Here is a 22,900-nt window from a genome sequence, read left to right on the forward strand (position 1 = left end):
GTGGGCTTTGGTGTCTGAATCTCAGCATACATTAGCCATGTGAGCTCATGTCTCTTCACTTGTAAAGAGAACTGAATGAAAAAGTTGCCTGAGGAGTTATGATGGAAAATGACATGCTGAAATTGACCCATCAGTGTGCATTTCAGAAGATCCTTCCTGTGAGAACGCAGAGATGGCTTTCTGTGGTCTTTGCTTTATCTTTGATGAGTTCCATGACATTTGGAGGATGCAACCACTGTGGCCCTGATAAAATACTTGTATTCTGAAGATTCCCAAACTGGGTACCAGATGCTGCTACACAAATCAGGAGCCTCCTCAACCTGAATCTAATTCATGACCTGGGTGAAGAATGAGGAATGAGGAGCAATTTGTAAGTATAGAATGCTAGCTTTAAAATATGAATATAGTTTAAAATAATGTCATGATTTTATGGTCTCGAGCACAGAATTTCCTCAGAGGATTTGGACAAATCACTGTGTGCGTATTAAGCATACAATTGCCAAGGGTATCCTTGGCAACCAAAGGGTAATTGCTCAGGAACAGCTGCCTTCTGGTAAGAAAGAGAGGCCAAGCATGAGTGAGGAATCATTCCAAAGCTTTCTGAGAAAACTGTAGACTAAACCCGTAAGCTCAGGAGGGATTCTTATGCTGTTAGCTATTAGGAGTGGTCACTCATCCAGTGTGACATTTTATTAGATGAAGTCAAACTCTGAAGGGCATCTAGGGAGAGAGCCCTTTGAGAATCAAGCTATTCAGTTAGTCTTGTCAGCAACATATTTAACTTATAAGGGGAGACTTTGTGAACTATCCACACTTCAGAAAATGAAGACTAGTAAGATATTTGGTGACTTAGATGCCATTTGAACAGGGTCATTTGCAAAAGAGTGTCACCTACAGGGTCACTTATGAAGGTAAAACCAGCTGTGAGTAAGTGGGTATAGGCCCTCAATTCATCAGTAAGCTAGAATACAGACTTTCATTTGGGATCATACATTGTATTTTGACTGTATTCAATCCCACTCCTCCTCCTAACGCCTTCCAAATCTACCTCCACCTCTCTACCTTCCCCAAATTCATGGCGTCTTTTTTTTTTTTTTCTGGTCTTATTAACCCATTGAGTCTAACTTGTTCTTTCCATGTAATCCTGGGTAAGGGGTCGACCTACTAGAAGCCATACTCTTAAAAGAAAGCTGAGTTGCCTTCCCCCAGAATCCATCAGTTCTCCACATCTCCTCTGTTAGGAATGGGAACTCATGAACACCTTCCTCTTCCATGCTGAGATGTTCCCTGACTTGTGCAGGTAACCATGATCTCTGTGAGGACATGAGTACAGCAGTCCTGTCCTGTCTAGAAGACATGGGTTTGTTCTAGTCTTCCCTGAACTCTGATTCTTAATGCTCTCATTCTCTGATGATACCTGAGTCTTGACAAGCAGGTTATGAGATAGATCTCATTTGTGGCTGCACAGACACTTCTCTGATAAAGTCTTAGAACTCTACTAATATACAAATTGAGATAAGAATTTAGAGGAAAGTTTGATATTATATCTGTTCAGCAGAATAATACTAGTATGTTCACTCTTAGGGCCTATAAAATTCCCAGCCTTCCAAATCTATGTATGTTTGTCTTCCTGTGGAGCAGGCTTTAAATCCAAATCAGAAAGGTATACTAAATATTCATGCCACTATTGTACCCATGAGTATATCTTGCCATGCCCGAAATGACTGCATTTCACAGGGTTCATAATTGAGGAAGACTTTCGATGATTTGTTTAACCCCAGCAGCCTGCATAGCACCTTCTAGTACCATGAAAGCTGGCCAGCAGGAAGGAAGCTTCCTGGTGAGTACCAACTCCACATCCTGTGACCAATGTGTGTGGTATCTTCATCAAGAAGGTTTTACCATTAAGTTCTCATGGGCAACAAAGAGCAATGGTAATAGCCTGTATTGTTTCAGGGGTTTCTGGGACACCTCTGACCCAAATTTGAGGAGAGATATCCCACACCCAGCACTGGGCTTTTTATTTAGCAACCTATGGTTTCAGGGGTGAGCATGCTCCCTTGAGTAGGGTAACTCAAACTAAATTCTTTTATATGATATAAATTATGAGTAAGTATTATTTATATGAAACTTATAAAACACTAGGTTTCCATATGGCCTTTTCAAACATTAGTTACCCCTCCCACAAGTGGATGAATTCTTTAGCGAGCTATTGAAATCTGGTATCTTTGCTTCAGAAACAGTTTTTTATATGTGTCCTCTAGGTGTGGCTCCTTGTGTAGTTCTAAAGAAGGGTGTAACTGTAGCTGACAGTGTAAGAATAGGACAAAAGGGAAAGAAATGAAGGCATAGAATATTCTGGTTTCATGAGTGCATTGGCAGACTGGGAGCTATGGCATTAGAGATGACCCTACTTGAGGTGACTTTTCAGTAACATCAGATTGTGTAGGGGAGAAGTAACATGTTCTAAACTACAGTGGGTAACATGGAGGGTAAACTACAGCAAAGACGCATGCACTCAGGAATATGTGGTTAGCTTGTTTTCATTTGTATGTTTCCAAAGATAGGAAATACATCTCAAGATCAATGCAGTCCCAAGAGCTGTTATACCAGGATTAAAAGAATTTCTTTATGATGTACACCCTAGCAAGAATCCAAATGATGTCTTGACCATTGAAGTCTGGCAAACTGCTTTTTACTGCACCTGGCCCAACAGCAGTGAGCCTTACAATGTGGACCACAGAGTGAACATGACTGGTAAAGAAGACAGACTGTATGACATGTCTGATCAGCTCTGCACTGGAGAGGAGAAGCTGGAAGACCTGAAAAATATCAATCTGTGTGCCTTAGCTCAGAATCACAAACAATGTCAAACAGGCTGTGAATGTTATCTATGGTTTATGCCCTGGACCATCTCAGTGGGTGTAAATAAGGATGGGGCCATTTATTTCTAATGACAACTGTGTGACTTTTTGAACCCAGACAAATAAGTTGCTTAGTTCAAGATAAGGGTGTAATCCATCTCTCTCTCTCTCTTTCTGCTTAAAACTCCTGATTGACCGCTGAAGCCGTTCCTCTTGGCATTCCTCTACCATTTCTGAGCCCCTTACTTTCTTGAACCCCCAGACACTACAGACCCATTTTGCACTTTCTCTGCTCCCCTTGCATCAAAGAGCAATTTCCCCAAAGAATCCTGTAAGAGTAATAAAGGAATAAAATCCAGAAACTCACCAAGATCCAAGTTCTAGGAAGTTATAATAAACATAAAATGAGAAGTTAGGTTATATTTTATATGTCAAAAAGATTCCCTTCATTTTAAAAAAGCTATTTGAAAACTCCCCATATTATAAAGAGGATTCTTTTTATGGTGAATAATCATCCTATAAACTATCATTTAAACATTGCAGTGCTAAACTTGCTCCAAGAGTAACAACTATTGCATGGAACAATGGGTTAAGGATCATTAGGGGACCGCATATCATGGTAGGAATGTGGATTAGTCCATAGCAAGGTTTATTCTCCTTAGTATGTCTCCACATGTCAGCAAGTCAAAATAACAAAAGCAAGACCTGACATTAGAATCTTAATATAGACACCTAAGAAAGTCTGATAGATGTATCAAGTAATTTTTTAAAATTTAACAACAAACTAGTATGTACTTTATACTTTTGAGTGTATCCTATTTCTGACTTAGAACATTTGTAACACCTTGTTAATTTCATGGTTTATATGGGCATTTCTTCCCTCCCTTCCTTCCTTCCTTCCTTCCTTCCTTCCTTCCTTCCTTCCTTCCTTCCTTCCTTCCTTCCTTTATTGAAGGTATGTCACCTCTTCTGTCATCCTCAGATTCCCAGCTGGCACTGACTTGAGCCCATATCTGATGGTAGGGATGTGTGTTCCAGCACTAAATGATAAACAAATACACTTGTAGGAAGTTTATCCTGGAAATGGTCAGGATGTAGACGTCTTTGAGCATTTCCTTGCTTAGCTATAATAAGAGACGAGAAAGAAAGAAAGAAAGAAAGAAAGAAAGAAAGAAAGAAAGAAAGAAAGAAAGAAAGAAAGAAAGAAAGAGAGAAAGAAAGAAAGAGGGAAAGGAAGAAAGAAAGAAAGAAAGAAAGAAAGAAAGAAAGAAAGAAAGAAAGAAAGAAAGAAAGAAAGAAAGAGAAAAAGGAAGGAAGGAAGGAAGGAAGAGAAAAAAGAAAAGAAAACCTTTCCCATGCATTTGGCAATGAAAATAGCACTTTTGTAAACTCCGGTAGTTTTATCTGGACTGAGATGGCAAGAGACAAAGGAGGAATAAGAGGCTGGGTGACCTGAAGTGGCCCTAGAGGTTCTACAGGTTGATGGTGATTAAAAAGCTCATGTGATAAACTCACTTAGTGAAGGCTTAGTGATACCGCATCACTAGGATAGTGAGGATTGTCTTTGCTTTACAGACCAGAAAATAAGAGCTTAATATGGGTTTTTACCAAAAGTTAAGATTTTTAACAGAGCCTAGGGAATTAATATCATCAGACACTGTAATCCAGTCTTCTACCAAGTTCTGCAGCCTTACTTGTCTGTGAAGAGCTGGTGATTGTACCATGTCCTTCGGATGAGGAATCTGAGTGATGCTAAGATGATGATCAGAAGTGTGTCCCTGAGTGATGTGTCTCCTTTTCCAAGCTAGGTTGACAAGGTGGGACAATAGTCAGAGAAGTGTTATTTTTATAAAGGCTTCTTGTCAATGTCTAACAGTCACCTTTCTCACACACTGTTGTACACTTGACCATGACCTCTTCGGGGCACCCTTCCCCTTGAATGGAACTATAGATTGCAGAGGCTTAGAATCGTTTTGTCTCTAAGAAAACTCAGTTAATATAAGAATACTGAAGGAAAAAAAAGAATAGTAAGAATTTAACAATATCAGACATGCACTCAGTGCTTTCTGGTTATTTTCACCCCAGTTGCTTTTATTCCCTTTCTTCTTAAGTACACATATTTTTCTTCTTTTTTCCCTTTTTATTCCCTTTCTTCTCCACATACACTTTTTTTTCCATTTTTCTTTTTCTCTTTCTGATGACCCCTTGATTTTAACTAGGATCTTCTGTGCTAGCGAGGGATTGGAAAGTATCCACTGGCGTGAGAGCACCATTTGATACACAGCAGAAGTCAATGACTAGCCCTCCCTCTAGTTCAGTAGGAAAGGCTGGCACCGCCTCAGGCCCTTCTCAATCCATGATTGGCTGTTGGTGGGCCCCGTCACGTACAACCCAAGACTGGCTACCAGAGCTGCCATGAGGACACATTTGCAATAGTTACCACTATTCTCTTCCCCCTTTCTCCCAGTTCTTACCCTACACCGACACTGGGATTTTGTTTGATAAACAATGGATTCTAGAGGCACATTAGCCCACTGTGCAGGACCATTTCACCTGTACTTTTAAATTAGCTAACAAAGTAGAAGGTTCCCACATGGCTTTTTCATACATCCTTCATGTCAGTTAACCCCCTTTCCCAATCCTTTCATCTTTTCTGTTCTACATCCCCATTGCTGACTGAACCTTTCCATCTCCAGCGTCCCTCCTCTTTACTTTCATATCACCCATGTTCTCCTAGTCCACATCCATTATGACACACACACCCCCCCCCATGCTACTATTTTAGTTTCCTGGCTTCTACAGGCACTCCAGGTTAGATACATAAAGTTAAAATTAGAAGTTAAGATCCACATATTAAGAAAATAGGCAAACCCTTGTCTCTCTGGGTATAGGTTACCCCATTCAGTATAACTTTTCCAGTTCCATCTATTTACCCATGATTTCCATAGTTTCATTTTTCTTTACAGCTGAATAAAATTCCATTGTGTGTTTGTACCACATTTTCATTATGCAGACATCCATGGATGGACAGCTAGTGTGATTAAGCTCATCTCAAGTAGTCATTTCCTGGAAAAAGAAGTGTTCTGTTTTTCTTAAGGCAATTAGAATCTCCCCACAATAGCAGCATAGACTTGATTGAATTTGACTGTAGTGCGTGTTTATCCAGCCCCTTTACTAGACTGTTGAGATTTGCCAAGGTAGAAAATGGGTCTCTGGGCTTTCCTATCCACAGACCCTGATAACCCAGGGGAAAGGGGATATGGCATGGGCTGATATTTAGAAGTGGAAGAAATCTAGGAAAGATATAAAAACAAAACAAAAATACCCTCACTTCCCTTCATCTAGAGATAGTTGGGAGTATTTGATACCACAATGCCAAATATTAAGATTTTCAAATGTGGTGGTATTGTGTTCCCTAAAATATTGTGCACCCTAATAAACTTATCTGGGGTCAGAGAACAGAACAGCCACAAGATACAGAGGCTAGAAAATGGTGGCACTCACTCCTAGCATTCCAGAGGCAGAGATCTACCTGGATCTCTGTGTGTACAAGGATACAGCCAAGCATGGTGAGTGATGGCAGAAAGCAGAAAGGTATATAAGGCATGAAGACCAGAAACTAGAAGCTTTTAGCTGGTTAAGCTTTCAGGCTTTTGAGAAGCAGTTCAGCTGAGATTCATTTGGATAAGGACTCAGAGGCTTCCAGTCTGAGGAAACAGGATCAGTTGAGGACTTGGCGAGGTGAGGTGGCGGTAGCCTAATCTGCTTCTCTGATCTTCCAGCGTTCACCCCAATATCTGGCTCCAGGTTTGTTTTTATTAATAAGACCATTTAAGATTCCTGCTACCTTCATACATGTATATGATGTTCATGATCGTACCTACTCCCCCATTGCTCCCCTATTACAAAAGTATAAGACTTCCTACTGGTAAATGCAAAAAGAGACAGATAAAATTAAATTTAATGATTTATTTAACCTAATATGTCTAAAATATTGTTTACCATGTTATTATAATAATATGAAAATAATATGAAACTATTGCTAAAATTTTTAGTCTTCATTTTTCTCAAAAATCTTCATGATCCAGTATGCTTATTCTATTCATTTATTTTATTTTATTTTATTTTATTTTTAAAGATTTATTTATTTATTATGTATACAGAAAAGGGCATCAGATCTCATTACAGATGGTTGTGAGCCACCATGTGGGTGCTGGGAATTGAACTCAGGACCTCTGGAAGAGCAGTCGGTGCTCTTAACCTCTGAGCCATCTCTCCAGCCCCCCCCTTTTTTTTTTTAAAGATTTATTTATTTATTATGTATACAATATGTATGACTACAGGCCAGAAGAGGGCACCAGATCTCATTACGGATGGTTGTGAGCCATCATGTGGTTGCTGGGAATTGAACTCAGGACCTCTGGAAGAGCACTCAGTACTCTTAACCTCTGAGCCATCTCTCCAGCCCCCGCTTATTCTATTCATATAGCACCTCAATTTGACCAACCACTTTTCATGTTTGAATTATCAACCCTGATACAGTAGATAATAAAAATGAAAAGGAAAATTACTATCTTATGCTTTAATGAGTTTCAAATTATTCTCTTAATAAAACTCTATGTTCTGGACAACTAAATTTTACCAGGTTTAAAGCTTTTGTACTAGTTGAAAGTCTTGCATTTATAGCCTACAATCAAACAAAAACAGTGTTTGCTAGAAATGGAGATTGAAAAACAGATACCACAACATCCTAAATTATCAATTAGACAATTATAGTGATATTTTGTTTGTGATGTAACAAATAAAGCTTGCCTGAAGATCAGAGTGCAGAGCTAAGCCACTAGTTAGCCGTAGAGGCCAGACAGTGGTGGCACACACCTTTAATCCTAGTGATCACTGTGAATTCAAGGCCACCCTAGGCTACACAAGATTGATCCAGTCTAAAAGAAGAATAGAGCCAGACAGTGGTGGCACACACCTTTAATCCTAGTGATCTCTGTGAATTCAAGGCCACCCTAGGCTACACAAGATTGATTCAGTCTAAAAGAAGAATAGAGCCAGGCAGTGGTGTCACACACCTTTAATCTCAGCACTAGGGAGGTTGAGACAGGAAGTGATGTGGCTGGACGGAGAAAGGAATATAAGGCAGGAAGAGACAAAAGGTCATTCCCTTTCAGGTTGAGAATTTGTAGAGGTAAGAACTAGTACCTAGCTGCTCTGCTTCTCTGATCTTTCAGCTTTTCTCCTAATATCTGGCTCTGGGTTTTTATTAAGACCAATTAAGATTCGTGCAACAGACAATAGTGGAGAAAAAAATTACACTGGTCAAGTTGGAGAATGCATGTTCACAGGCCTAAGTTTGAGTTTGTTCTCTCAAAGTGTTTGACAGTGTTTTGGGACCCCCGAATCATGAAGGGTTAGTTGCTGTGATATACCTATGTATATATAGAAAAGTGAAGTTTTATACCTTTTTTTCAGACACAAATGGACTGTAAAATATCAGCATTATTTCCAGGAACCAAATGAGTTTCCCTAAGTACAGTAAATATTGTATCTGTGTAAATATTCAGGATGTTTTGGATACTTTCAGAGATTGCAATTTTAAATATTAGTTTTGCTATTTTGTCTTTATTCTTCAAGCATTCCAAACACACTTATGTCTGGCTCCTCTAGTTTATTGCTCTTCCTACACTTTTTCTCAGCAGTTTTTAGCTTCCCCATTTTATTCCTATTTTCATTGTTCAGTGGTTTTTATTAAATTTCATTGACATGTATTCTTTCTGATTTTATTATTATTTTTATATTAATTCCCTCATTATTTTTTTAGATATTTTTCTGGTTTCTTTCCTGAGTAAAATTAATCTTTTTATTTCTTCCATTTTCATATCCATTTATTTTTTAATTTTTTTGTTTTAATTAAAAATATGTTTAAGCATCCATGAGAAAAGTCATGAATATTTATGAAGTATTGTGTGATGTTATCATACATGCATGCATTGTGTGATATTTAGGTCATGTTAAGTACATATCTTCTCAAATCATTTATCAGTGCTTTATGGTGAAAATATTCAAGTTTTTAAATATGATATATTATTATTATCTGTAGTCATTCTAGTATACAGTTGCACACCAGAACATCTTACTACCATCCACTGTATCTTGTATCATTGGCCAATCTTTCCCTCTCTCTCCTTCTCCCTCATGCTCTTTGGCTTTTGGTAATCACACACTATGTTCTTCATCTCTAAGGAGATCAACTCTTTGAAATTATTTCACTTAGTATAATGATCTCCAGTTTCACCCATATTGTTGTGAATGAAGCATTTCATCCCTCTGTGTATAAATGTATTCTATTTGGGCATACATACTCTATTTTCTGTACCCATTCATCAGTTGATGATGTGGGACATTTCTTGGGTAGTCTGAGTGGTGATGCATATGAATGTAAAGATGTTTCTTTGATAAACAGATTTAATCTCCTTTGGCTATGTATGCATGTTGGGATTGCTGCGTATGTAGCTGTTCTGTTTTCAGTTTTTGAGTGATTTGCACAATGGTTTCTATAGTGTCTACACTAATATATATTTACACTGTTCATATGAAGTACTAGTGTGTTCACACCATCCATATGAAGTACCAATGTATGTTCAAACCATCCGTGTAGAGTACAAACTTACATTCACCCCACCCATGTGGAGTACCAAATGCACATTCGCCCCATCTATGTGAAGTACTAATGTTCACATCATCTATATGAAGTACTAATGTATGTTCACATCATCCATGTGAAGTACTAGTGTATCTTCACACCTTCCATGTGAAATATTAATGCACATTCCCATTGTCCACGTGGAGAACTACTGTAGGTTCACACCATCCATGTGGACTAATGTGCTTTCACACTACCCATGTGAAGTGTTCTGACTTCTCCACATCCTCACAGCGTTGCCCCTTGTCTTTCTGATAATAGCCCTGCTTACTGGTGAAGGTTGGTTTAATTTTCCCAGCAGTTACAGTAGCCTGCTCTTTCTTCAACTAACGTTCTTAGAGCCTTTGTCAAAAATCTTTTGGTTGGGGAATGCACAGATTTCCATCTAAGATTTTTTTTCTAGACCATTGGTCTATATGTCCTATTTATGCCAGCATCACTTTGTGTTGATTCTTATGATTTTTTTGTGTGTATACATATGATATATGTATACAATGTATGCATGTTCATTATGTCAAATAGTAAGCCTCATTATGCTATTTTACATACATACCCAATGCATCCAATCATATTTCCCCCCGCACCCCTCTTGTCTCTCTCCTTGATCCCCTTCTCCTCTACAATTAGTCTACTTTTACCTTCATGCCTCTAAAAAACATAGATTCCAATATGAGTGAGAATTATGATATCTGTATTTTTTGAGTCTGCCACTCCCTTTTAACATTTTGGAAGAATTTAAAGAGAGACCATTATTATATCATTAGATCTACTAATACTTCAAACATGACTTACCGAGAAGACACTTTTTTTCTGGATTTTTATTTAATAACAATAACAAAAAATATTGCTGATTCAATTTTATTATAGGCCCATTGATGTAACCAACCGTCTTATTAAATAAGAAACACAGAAACAATGCAAAAGAGAAAGCCGAGAGGTCAGAGCTCAGAGCTAAAATCTCACCCTTCCGCCTGCGGTGTCCCAGCTTCCCGAATGAGGGTTCTCTTTCCTGTCTGTTCGTCTATTTAAAGTATTTTGTTCTGCCTTCTCATTGGTTGTAAACCCAAACACGTGACTGCCTCATCACTGTCTGAATGTACAGCCCCCTAGGTCTTAAAGGCATATGTCTCCAATGCTGGCTATATCCCTGAACACACAGATATCTATGGGATTAAAGGCGTGTGCCACCACCACCACACTCTTGCTATGGCTCTAATAGCTCTGACCCCCGGGGCAACTTTATTTATTAACATACAATCAAAATCACATTTCAGTACAATTAGATTACCACCACACATTGAAGTTTCCTGTCTTCCTGGCTCCTTTACATTCTTTTGGTTAAATCTCAGGAGGCTGTATGTGCTTAAGAATCTGTCAATTCCATCTAGGTTGCCAAATATAGGTCTACAGCTCATCGTAAGAACAGCTTAAAACAAAGGCCTGGTTGGCTTTTGTCTCTCACCAGCAGGCTCCAGGCTGATGGACTGGTTCAGCAAATTCAAGGCCTACTCAGGACATAGTACACAACAGCTGTGGACCAGTCAACCACCCTAGCTTTCTTCAAAGGGATCAATCCCAAATTAGGGGAGGAAGCTTCTTCAGAGGCTTTAAAAACCCAGCCATAGAAAAGAGACGGGATTTTTCTGTTTTCTGAATGCCCGCTCTGCTTAGCAGAAGGTCTTTTTCTCTTTGTGTCTGCTGCATGGCCCCACCCCCACCCTCACATCTGCAGCTGCTGGTTCTGTCTGTGGTGTTTGAAATCTCTCTGCTGCCTCCTTTTGCCCTTGAGATTTTTCCTGCCTCTAGTTTCTTATTTATATTTGTCTTGATTTTTTATTATGTTTTTCTTTAATACTGGGTTGTTATTGCTTTCCTAGCTTTTTGAATAAATGACAGATGGTTTATTTTCTATTTTTACTTTTTCCAATGTAGACATCAATGGATATAAATTTCCCTATTAGCACTTTTTTTGGCTGTATCCCGTAATTTTAAATTTTCTTTTCCTTTTTCCCCTTTTTAGTTTGCTATAAATGGTGGGCAAGTGCCCCATCACCAAGCTATATCTAGAACCCTTAAGTTTTACATTCTTATTGAAGACAATTTTGTTTATCCTCAAGCACTTTTCTAAGAATCTTTGTTTCTGCTTTAATTACTGTGTTTATTAGAGTATGTTTTCTTATTAATGATGGTTGTTTCTATTTTAATTGCTGTGATTATTAGAGCAGTTTTTTTAATTGATGGTGGTGATAATGATGGTGATGGTAGCGGTAACTGTAGTGGTGCATATGCACATTTTGGAGGAGAATTAGTATTTGCTGGAATGTTTTGATTTTGAGTTTGTTTTCTTCCCATAGTTGACTTGACAAGGACAGATGCTTTCACTGGCTTCCAAAGTCCCTATTTGAAGACTGCCCTCTACTGGCACAGGGAAGGGTAGTTTCTTTCATGGAAACACTTGTGGTAAGGGAGAATTTACTACCTCTCTGACTGCTTGCTTCAGTCCAGCTCTGTAGGATGGTTAACCCTTCCTCTTACGTCTTTACTTTTTTGTCAGCATCCAAAGGACTTGCGTCGGTTTCCTCCCCTACCTTCAGTTCCCACTGAAGTGGTGTCATGTTCGGTGTCGCTGTGAGTCCTGTTCTTCCGCCCTTTTTCTATAACAAATGCTTCGTTCTTGAGTTTCTTTCTTAGTAATTCACTTTTCTCCTCCCCTCTCTTTCCCCAGTCTAGCCCCTCTAAAGTCCCCCCTCTCTCCAACTCCTTCCACCCCCTCCCCACTCTCAAACTGATAGCTTCTTATCATTGCATACATATTGATATGTTTTAGTGTGGGAGAGAACATCACTTTATTTCAGAAAGGTTTAATCTGTTCTCCATGGACCTTGGGTTCTATGCTCTCTTCTGTTATTTTTTTACATAGTTCTTTACCAATTCAGAGTTTTCTGCTTGTGTACGGTTGAAGAGGGAATTTCTGAGACGGCTTTCCTGGCATTTCATGCCTATTTCCTTGCTCATAAATACCTTACAGTTTCTGATACTCAAAGGCTCTTTGTGATGTCAAAGTCTGGGACATGTGTGAAGGTTTTTGTTTTGAATTCATGCTGTCTTTTCGCAGGATGTGTAGTGATTTCTCAGAGCAGCACGTATGGTTACCCTGGGACAACCCTGGAGCATCTCTTCCCTCTGACTGTAGATCTAGAAGGACCTTATTTCTTTCCGGTTTTCTTCTCATGTATTCCCAGGGAAGATGAGTAGGAGGCGAGGAATTCATAGGTTTGTAAGTTGAGGTAGGAAACCTTGTAACTGGGTATTCTATGTATGTGTACAAATGCGTTTTGAAAAGTTTGAACATATCGTTTAAAAATTTCTACTCTGGAGTGTTAAATAAACAACAGTCAAGTCTTATAACCTAAGATTTTATTTTATTTTATTTTATTTTATTTTATTTTATTTATTTATTTATTTATTTATTTTTTTGGTTTTTCGAGACAGGGTTTCTCTGTGTAGCTTTGCACCTTTCCTGGAACTCGCTTTAGAGACCAGGCTGACCTCGAACTCACAGAGATCGGCCTGCCTCTGCCCCCAAATGCTGGGATTAAAGGCGTGCGCCACCACCGCCCGGCAAGATTTTATTTTTAAAGTCATCTTGGGAGGTAATAGAGGTCAGGATTTTGAATAAGTATACTGGTTTTTGTTTTTTGTTTTTTAATGTGAAATGCTTACTCCAGAAAAGTTTATTTTTTTCTTACTGTTGTCATTTTGATTGTTACTACTTATTTGTCATTATCATTACAGCATTCCCATATACTCTCCCTTCTCCAGTCCTGGATGTGAAAACCACGGCTTTCCACAGTACTCCCCCACTGAACTGTGTCTCTGCTCCCTCTACAGCAATGGGGGTAGGGGTGGGGAGGCACTTTGATACACAGGCCACACCTGTCAGGATCTCAAGTATTTCCTACCAGGCAGCACACAGCCACCACACTCTCCTAAGAACCAGAGAGGGCAAGAGAAACCAAGGAACAAAACACCCATCCAACAAAGACAAGACAAGATATCAGCACCTAGAATTGCAATGTTCCTAAACTCTGGTACTCAGATGCCATGATAAGAACACAACCATCAGCAGCCAGAATGACATCTCTCCACTACAGCCCAGCAATCGTACTGCAGCAGGCCCTGAGTATTGCAACAGAGCTGAAACATGAGAAAAAGCCTTCACGGAGAGAGGTCCTTAAAGAGGAGACGAATAAATCCCTTAACGAAATCTATGAAAACACAAACGGTGGAAGGAAATGAACAAAACAGTTCAAGATCTGAAAGAGGAAATAGAATCAATAGAGAAAACCCAAACTGAAAGAAATCTGGAAATGAAAATTTTAAGAACTTGAACAGGAATCTCAGAAGCAGCCTTCACCAACAGAATACAAGAGATGGAAGAATCCCAGGCACTGAAGACACGGTAGAAGAAATGGATACATCAGTCAAAGAAATTATTAAATCTAAAAATATCCTGGCACAAACATCCAGGAAGTCTGGGACACCATGAAAAGACCAAATGTAAAAAATAATGGGAAAAGAATGAGAAGACTCACAGGTGAAAGGCACAGAACACATTTTCGACAAAATCACAGAAGAACATTTTCCCACCTAAAGAAGGAGATGTCTATCAAGGTACAAGAATCAGACAGAACAGCACATAGCCTGGACCAGAAAATAAATTTCCCTCAGCACAGAATAATGAAAACATGAAATGTAGAGAACAAAGAAAGAATATTAAAACTGCAAGGGAAAGACTAGGCAACATATTAAGGCAAACCTATTAGAATTACACCTGACTTCTCAATGGAGACTCTAAAAGCCAGAAGGGCCTGGACAGATGTGCTGCAAACTCGAAGAGACCACAGATACCAGTCCAGAATTACTTTATTCAGCAAAACTTTCAATCAAAATAGATGGAAAAAATAAGACATTCCACGATAAAACCAAATTTAAGCAATATCTGTCTACAAATCCAGCCCTACAGAAGGTGCTAGAAGGAAAACTACGAGGTAAAGAGGTTAAATACACCTAAGAAAACACAATACACAAGGAATAAATAATCCCAGACCAATAAACTGAAAGAGGGGACGCACACACCACAACAAAATAACAGAATCAACAATCATTGAGATATCTCAATGGTCTGAATTCCCCAGAGGGGGGAAAAAACACAAGCTAATAGACTGGATTGGAAAACGTGCTCCCTTTTTTTTTCTTTCTTTTTTTTCTACACCCAAGAAACGACTTTACCATTACCTCAGCATAAAAGAATGAAAAAGATATTAGAAACAAATGTGCCCAAGAAGCAAGAAAGTGTAGCCATTTTAATATCTGACAAACTAGATTTCAAACCAAAACTAATCAGAAGAGATAGGAAAGGTCACTACATACTCATCAAAGGAAATCCACCAAGAGGACATGGCAATTCTTAATATCTATGGCCCAAACACAAGTGCACCCAAGTTCATAAGAGAAACACTACTGCAACTTATATCACATATAGACAGCCACACACTGATAGTTGGAGACTATAATACCCTGCTCTCAGCAATACACAGGTCATTACAAACAAAAACAAAACAGAGAAATGCTGGAACTAATTGACATTGTAAGCCAAATGGACCTAACATATTTACAGAACATTTTACCAAAACACAAAGGAATATATGTTCATCTAAGTACCTCATGAAACTTTTTCCAAAATTGACCACATATTCATACATAAAGCCAGTCTCAACAATTATAAGAAAATTGAAATAGCTCCCTGCATCCTTTCTGACCATCTCAAATTAAAGCTGCGTTTCAGCAACAGAAACAACAGAAATCTTACAAACTCACAGAACCTGAACAACTCACTACCGAGTGAAGAATGGGTCAAGACAGAAATAAGAAAGACACGAAAGACTTTCTAGAATTTAATGGAAGTGGACATAACAACATACCCAAACTTACAGTACAGAAGGATCTCCCAAGGAAGGAGAACTAGACACATAATTATGGAGAGACAGGGGTGGGGTGGAGACTAGATTGGGAGGATTAAATGTTGGGGGGAGGGAGGTAAAGGAAGGAATACAGAAGGGACGGCTTACACTAAGGGCTATTTGAGGGATCATAAAGAAACCTACCACAGCTTCTTTATATATATATATATGAAAGAGATCTAAATGAAATTACCAAACAAGGGAGATGAAGTCCCAACTAGACATATCTCACCACCAAGTGAAACCTCCAGTGCCAGAAATGGGTTGCATAAAATTTATTTGTTGGCCTCATGGAAACCCACAAATAACCCAGGCAATTACTAAGGCCGTTGGTTGCTCTCTACAAGCTTATGGTAATACCTTTTGCTGAAGACAATACCTACATAATCTCATTGAATATGGAAAAGCCATACTGGTGCCTAAGTAGAGTCTTCAGGCCTCCTGGTATTGAAAGGTACTTTGCATGTTACCAGAAGAGAAAGGTAACAACCAACCTAGTTACAAATACTCCTGTCTACAGTGGGGACCTGTCTGCATGATGCTCTGATACAACAGTGGCACAAACACGGTGGGACTAACCAACCACACTCTGATGGAGTTTAAAGCCTGTTCCATGAGATGGAACCCATACCTGACACTGCTCAAGTTGTCAAGAACCTAATACTAGATAGGCCAGGGACCTAAGTGGATACATACCTCCACCCCAACCCAGAAGCAGAAGCTATTATCATTTGATAAACACCCAACATGAAAAGTTAGTTTTCTCCAAGAGAGTCTCACTGGGAAAACAAATTATTCTTAAGGGTAGATTGCATGCCCAGAGTAGATGGTCTACAGAAAACAAATTCAGCCACATTTGTAGAGATTCATTGTCTTGTGATGTTCTGTCATGACTTTTTAAAATTTTATTTTTATTATACACACAAACACACACAGAGTATACAGAGCATATATATATAGGTATATAGGAGAGAGAATTCACTCTCTCTCTCTCTCTCTCTCTCTCTCTCTCTCTCTCTCTCTCTCTCCTACAGGTTTTTTGTGCATATAATATGGCTTCCAGTTTAGTATTTTTATGGCATTCCTGAGTGTGCAAATGAGTGAGTCTCTGCATCTATATCTGTTTCTTGTGCTTTTTGCCTGGGCTCTTTTCCTTGTATGTCATTGTTTTTTCCTATTCCAGTGTGTTAGTTTTTTTCTTATTTTATTTTATTATTATCTGTTGGAAGCCTGTTTGTTTTCTAATGAGAGAGAAGGAGAGTGGATTTGGGTGGGAATGGAGATGGGAAGGAACTGGGAGGAGTAGAGGGAGAGGAAACTCTAATCAGGATATAGTATATGAGAAAAAAAAACCCTCTATTTTTGATAAAATGACAAAAGAGTAAAAAAGAAAAAGAAACCTGGAATTTAGTTCTTGAGCCACATTAGCTCTATCAAGGGCTCAGCAGCCTTGTGTAGCCTGGGGCTACCACATAGGACGACACAGATGTGGTATGCTTCTGACACTGCAGAAAGGACAGAGCTGCTTAACCAGAACAGTGTCACATCTTCTGTGACTCTGAGCCTATTCCCTGCATGGTGAACTACTTCATGGATGACTCTTGACACTCTTCTGTTTGTTTCCCTTAAGCTAAGTGTAGTGCAGGGGCTCATGTCCTACATGGAAAAAAGAATAAAGAAAATGCTGCTGTTCGTTCAATGTTTACAGGAATCTTATTCTATTAAAATAATAGAAAAACAATAAAATTTAGCAAATTTCTATTTTAATATTATTCCAATATGGTACAATCATACTTTTTCTTAACTTCTCTACTAGAATTAATGTATTTGTATATTGCAGTTGCTTCCAATGCAGTCTGCTGACCCACCTCAGTCAGTGAGGCTAAGTCTCCCAGGATAAAAGAAAACGCCAAAGATCTGAGTTGGGTGATGAGGGCCTCAAGGCTTTTGATCTCAAGAGCAATGCAAAAAGAACACTTCTCATTTTCATACAGAAGCAAGCAATACACGAGGTGATATTTACAGTCATCTTAAGCAAATACAAGTATAGCAAGGGAATATGCCTAGTGTGATGTTTAATTATCTTTGATCATGTGAAAGAGCCAAGAACATTCCTCCCAGGCCTTTGCCTTTCCCACAGGGATAGTGCGAGCATGGCAGCGCATTCTCTTTATGTCCTTGCTTTCTAGTGAATCCACTTATCATAGTTTATGCAATTCTTTCTAAGACACTTTGTGGGAAGAATATTCTGCACTCTGCCCCATCCATAGTTCACAATCAGTTCACAGCTTTCTTACACACCCACCCACCCATGCACTGTAGTAGTTAAACACAAATTTCATAAGCATTTACATCAACAGTACACATTGATTAGTGATTGAAGATTTCACAGGCTTACATTGTGGATTGATTATTTTTCTGTTGGTTTTCGAGATTGAGCTCACTCTGTAGCCCAGGCTGCTTCAAACTCACCATCATCCAGAATTAGCCCTCCACGTCTGGGATTGCAAGTATGTGTCACCAAGCCTGACCCAGAAAAGGTATCCTACCCCTCCTTGAAATAAGAATACCTCCTCCAATTGAGATATAAACACTTATAAATTCTGAATTTTAAAACATATCTCTATTTATAATATAAAAATACAGGAGTCGCCGGGCGGTGGTGGCTCACGCCTTTAATCCCAGCACTCGGGAGGCAGAGACAGGCGGATCTCTGTGAGTTCGAGGCCAGCCTGGTCTCCAAAGCGAGTTCCAGGAAAGGCGCAAAGCTACACAGAGAAACCCTGTCTCGAAAAACCAAAAAAAAAAAAAAAAAAAAAATACAGGAGTCTAGGAAGATAAAGAGCACGTATCCTGAAAACATGAGACCTGAAGACCTAATATTCAGTGACCCCATAAAAGGCAGGCATGGCTATGTACACTTGTAACTCCAACACTGGAGGGCAGAGGCATGTAGAAATGGAGAGCTTGATGGCCAGCCAGCCTAGCCAAACCAATGAGCTGCAGTTCCAATGTGAGACCCGGCCTCAAGACAGTAAGTTGAACAACATTAGAGGAAACCACAGCAAATCTTGCTCTAACTTCTGCATACACATATGTCGGTGCATACTCACATGATTGCACCATATACACAACATAGTGCACACACACATACACACACCCAAAATAAACAAATTAATTAAGATAAAATTAAAAATATAAAGGGAGACCTGTGTTAACTACAGGAATGTCTAAACTCATATAACAAGAAAATATCTATGTGCTACATCTCTCTACTTTTCCTACTTTTTGCTGTTGTACAGGTTGTTTTCTTTTTCTTCTTCTTCTTCTTCTCTATTGACCATTCATGGCCCATGTTTGACTTTAATACAGTGATGGGGAGAAATCATTGTTTGAATATCTCAGCTTTGCTGAGAAGGAATATCTTTCAGGTTCTCAAGATGATTCTTGGGGACATAGGCTTCCCCTAAAGGAGGAATAGACTTATCAAATAGTCTCATCTCCAGAGTATCACAGGCAAGGCGCCTGCCTGGTCTTGATCCCCAGAACCAGAACTAGTCTGAGCATTAGTATGGCATTTCTGAGCTCAATCACAGGACCATCCTGATGGAAACATTCTTTCTAGACTCCTTTGTGCTGTCTCTGTATAGTATCTTGTCCAAGGTACCCTGGGTTCATCTCCGTTATAAACAGAAAAGTCTCCATGGGAATCCAATGAGAACTTTCTTAGTTTCTTAGTTTCACAGTAGAAGATACTTTAAGACTTCTGTTATATCCATTGCATTTGTCTTTGCGTGCAGATGTGTGTCCTCCAGGGACCTGTGAACAGATTTGTCACAGGGAACCTTATGTTGCTTTGATTGTCTGCCATGTACAGATGGATGTGTCAGAAAATCCAGGTGGAGAGGAACATTTTCTCAGTGATACTAAATCAAAATTAAACATGTGTTGGCCAATAGGTCATTGGGAATCCTTTTGGTAAATTGTGTAAACTGTGTACGACAAAAACATAAAATTCACCAAAATTCTGTGCAATGTGAAAAAAGCTACAGTGTGAATTTTCATTTTCAAAGCAGCTAAAGTTGGGAAAGACCTACAAATATGAAACTGAAAAGGATGATACTAAGCAACATTTGTGAAATGTGAAATATGAATAAATTCACAGTCTTCAAATTCCTTGCTTATGAACTAGATTAAACATTAACTATAATTGGAGGAAAGTCATCCAATTGTCTTCATGTTCTAAGCACTGAGAGCACATGCCTTGCACAGATTCTGCTGCATGAACGCCTACAACAGTCTGCTCAGTTGCTGCTCGCTGGAGCTGACTTTTAGCAGGCTCGGGCTGTGGATTTTATTGATGCTGGTTTGCAGTGTTTCTGTTAAAAGGACGCAATTGTACTTGTCTTTTGTCAAATGGCCCTTAAGAGCAGATCATACTTTAAAAACATGCAGTGGGCCTAGGGAAAAATGAGCACACTGTAACCTGAGCAACTCCCTGGTGTCAGGTCTGCAGAGAATTCCAGCCATAGGAGTCAGCACAGCACTCGGAGTGATGAAAGGAAACTCCAGTCTTTACCTGAATTCTTATTAACAGAAATCCATTTCGCTGACTAACATAAACTCACCTTGCGGTGAATTTTCTTGTTCGCCCATACTCTCCCTTAGACTCTCCATCCTGACCCCTCTTCCTCGCCTCAGGGACCATGGTTGCTACTTTGTTTCCCTTCCTATCTTCATTCTCTCTATCCACTCAGATCTGCATGTAGGGTTGGGAATATCCGAATGGGCAGCTGTAAAATTCTGTTCTGGGAGGGGATATTGAATGGTACATTGAAAACACAGTGGGTTTAAATAAACAGCCTTGTCCAAATAATAATCTTATTGATCATTTCACCTCAGTAGTTATTCACCCCATTTCTGGATTGTTCTGAGCTTTATGGAGAAGAAAAAGAGGAACATGCCAGTAGAAAATACCAGCTCGGAAAAAGCTGAAATGGAAAAGAAGATCTAAATTCCTAAAAGTAAAAGTAATCCTCAATCTATAGGTGTATCTGCACACTCCATTTTATCATGACTAATTTGAGACACTATATAGATTTTATATGAGGGTTATTTCAATGATTCTTGCAGAGTTTTCCAACTTTTTTACATTGAGACATGATGTCACCTACAAAATTCATGCTGAAGAACAGAATAATTGATTTACAAAGAAAAAACCACAAAATAATCTCTTACTGCTTTAAGAACTTTATATTGCATGTTACTCATAGCTGTCCTTGGATCTGCCATCCATGAGTTGAACATGACTGCTAGAACTTTTGACTACTCTGAAATGTTCACAATTGAAGGTGACAAGTGGATTTTCTTGCAGTCAATTCTCTGCTCTTTCTCATTAGGCCAAAGGGAATGTGATCCATGTGGGGAAGATGACTGGTCCAATGCACAGAAGAGCAAGTATGTGCTGAAGGAAGTGGAGTTCCTCGCTTATGAGGAGGCCCTGGGGTTCACCCTTGTCATCCTCTCCATCTTTGGGGCACTTGTGGTCTTGGCCATCATCATGGTGTATGTGATCCACAGGCACAATCCGTTGGTGAAGGCCAATGACTGGGAGCTGAGCTTCCTCATTCAGATGTCTCTGGTCATCACCTTGCTCTCATCCATGCTCTTCATAGGCAAGCCACTCAACTGGTCCTACATGGCCTGCCAGACCACTCTGGCACTGGCCTTTGGCCTTTGTCTGTCTTCCATTCTTGGAAAGACTATTTCACTCTTTTTTGCCTACAGGATTTCCGTATCCAAAACTCGGCTTACATCCATGCACCCCATTATTTGAAAACTCATTGTGCTGACCTGTGTTTTAGGAGAGATTGGTGTATGCTCAGCTTACTTGGTGTTGGAGCCTCCAAGGGTGTACAAGAACATTGAACCTCAAAATGTAAAGATCATCTTTGAATGCAATGAAAGGTCTATAGAGTTTCTGTGCTCCATATTTGGGTTTGATGTCCTTCTGGCCTTACTGTGTTTTCTTACAACCTTTGTGGCTCACCAGCTGCCGGATAACTATTATGAAGGGAAATGCATCACTTTCGGGATGCTGGTCTTTTTCATTGTCTGGATCTCTTTTGTCCCTGCTTACCTGAGCACCAAAGGCAAATTCAAAGTGGCCGTGGAAATATTTGCCATTTTGGCATCCAGCTATGGCTTGTTAGAATGCATATTTCTTCCCAAGTGCTTCATTATTTTGCTGAGGCCAAAGAGGAACACTGAAGAAACTGTGGGTGGGAGAGTCCCCACTATAGACAGGAGCATCCAGCTGACCTCAGCTTCTGTGAGCAGCGAGCTTAACAACACCACAGTGTCGACTGTGCTGGATGAGTAGAGTTGTGAGTCCCATGTGACATGTAAAGCCAGATGATGACCTGGCTCATCCTTCCCTTTCAGGTTGCTTCTGAAGCAGCTGCTTGTTGCTCTGGGGGTAACATTGGTTTGTTGCTGTGTTAGTATAAGGTTAACATGGTGAATGAAATCAACATCAACAGCTGTCAGATTCATTTGCTATTAGCAATGACACGGGATTGGGGGACGGAGAAGGTAAAGTCATAGTCAAGATAAGATATGGAAACAGAGCTGACATTAGGTGGTAACCACAAGCTGATCAGGCTATTCTGAACACAGCATCAGGCCCCAATTTATCAATGAGTGGAAGAAGATGTGGGAAGGTCTGTTTGTGGCTTGCCTAGGTGTAGCTTGATTTTTTCGCCTTGCCCACAGTCAGGACAAATCTCTGTCACCCGCCAATCCCACAGCCGCTCAGACCCAACCAAGTAAACACAGACACTTATATTGCTTTCAAACCGCATGGCCGTGGCAGGCTTCCTGCTAACTGTCCTTATCTTGCTAACTGTGCTTTTATCTTAAATTGATCCATTTCCATACATCTGTACCTTGCCATGTGGCTGGTGGCTTACTGGCGTCTTCACATGCTGCTGGTCATGGCGGCGGCTGCAGCCTCTCTGGTCATTGCGGTGGCGGCTGCAGCCTCTCTGGTCATTGCAGCGGCTGCAGCGTCTCCTTCTGCCTTTCTGTCCTTTTTATCCTGCCTAGCCACGGCCGATCAGGTTTTATTTATTAACCAATCAGAGCAACTTGACATACAGACCATCCCCCAGCACAGCCAAGTGCAGACCATCTCAAACACCTGCACTCAGGCCCATGGTCCTAATCATCCTCTATACGGACCTGCTGGGTAACGCCACAAAGAACCCAAGAAGGGCTCCCACAGGACATACAGAACATCCCAC

General features: G+C 39.8%; 1 pseudogene; it reads left to right on the top strand.

Moving 5' to 3' along the window:
• The first annotated feature begins 349 nt into the window (after positions 1–349).
• LOC102906569 (vomeronasal type-2 receptor 1-like) lies at positions 350–21,978 on the top strand (annotated as a pseudogene).
• Positions 21,979–22,900: the final 922 nt, after the last annotated feature.

This window comes from Peromyscus maniculatus, chromosome 6, assembly GCF_049852395.1.
Source record: "Peromyscus maniculatus bairdii isolate BWxNUB_F1_BW_parent chromosome 6, HU_Pman_BW_mat_3.1, whole genome shotgun sequence".
Lineage (NCBI taxonomy): Eukaryota > Metazoa > Chordata > Mammalia > Rodentia > Cricetidae > Peromyscus > Peromyscus maniculatus.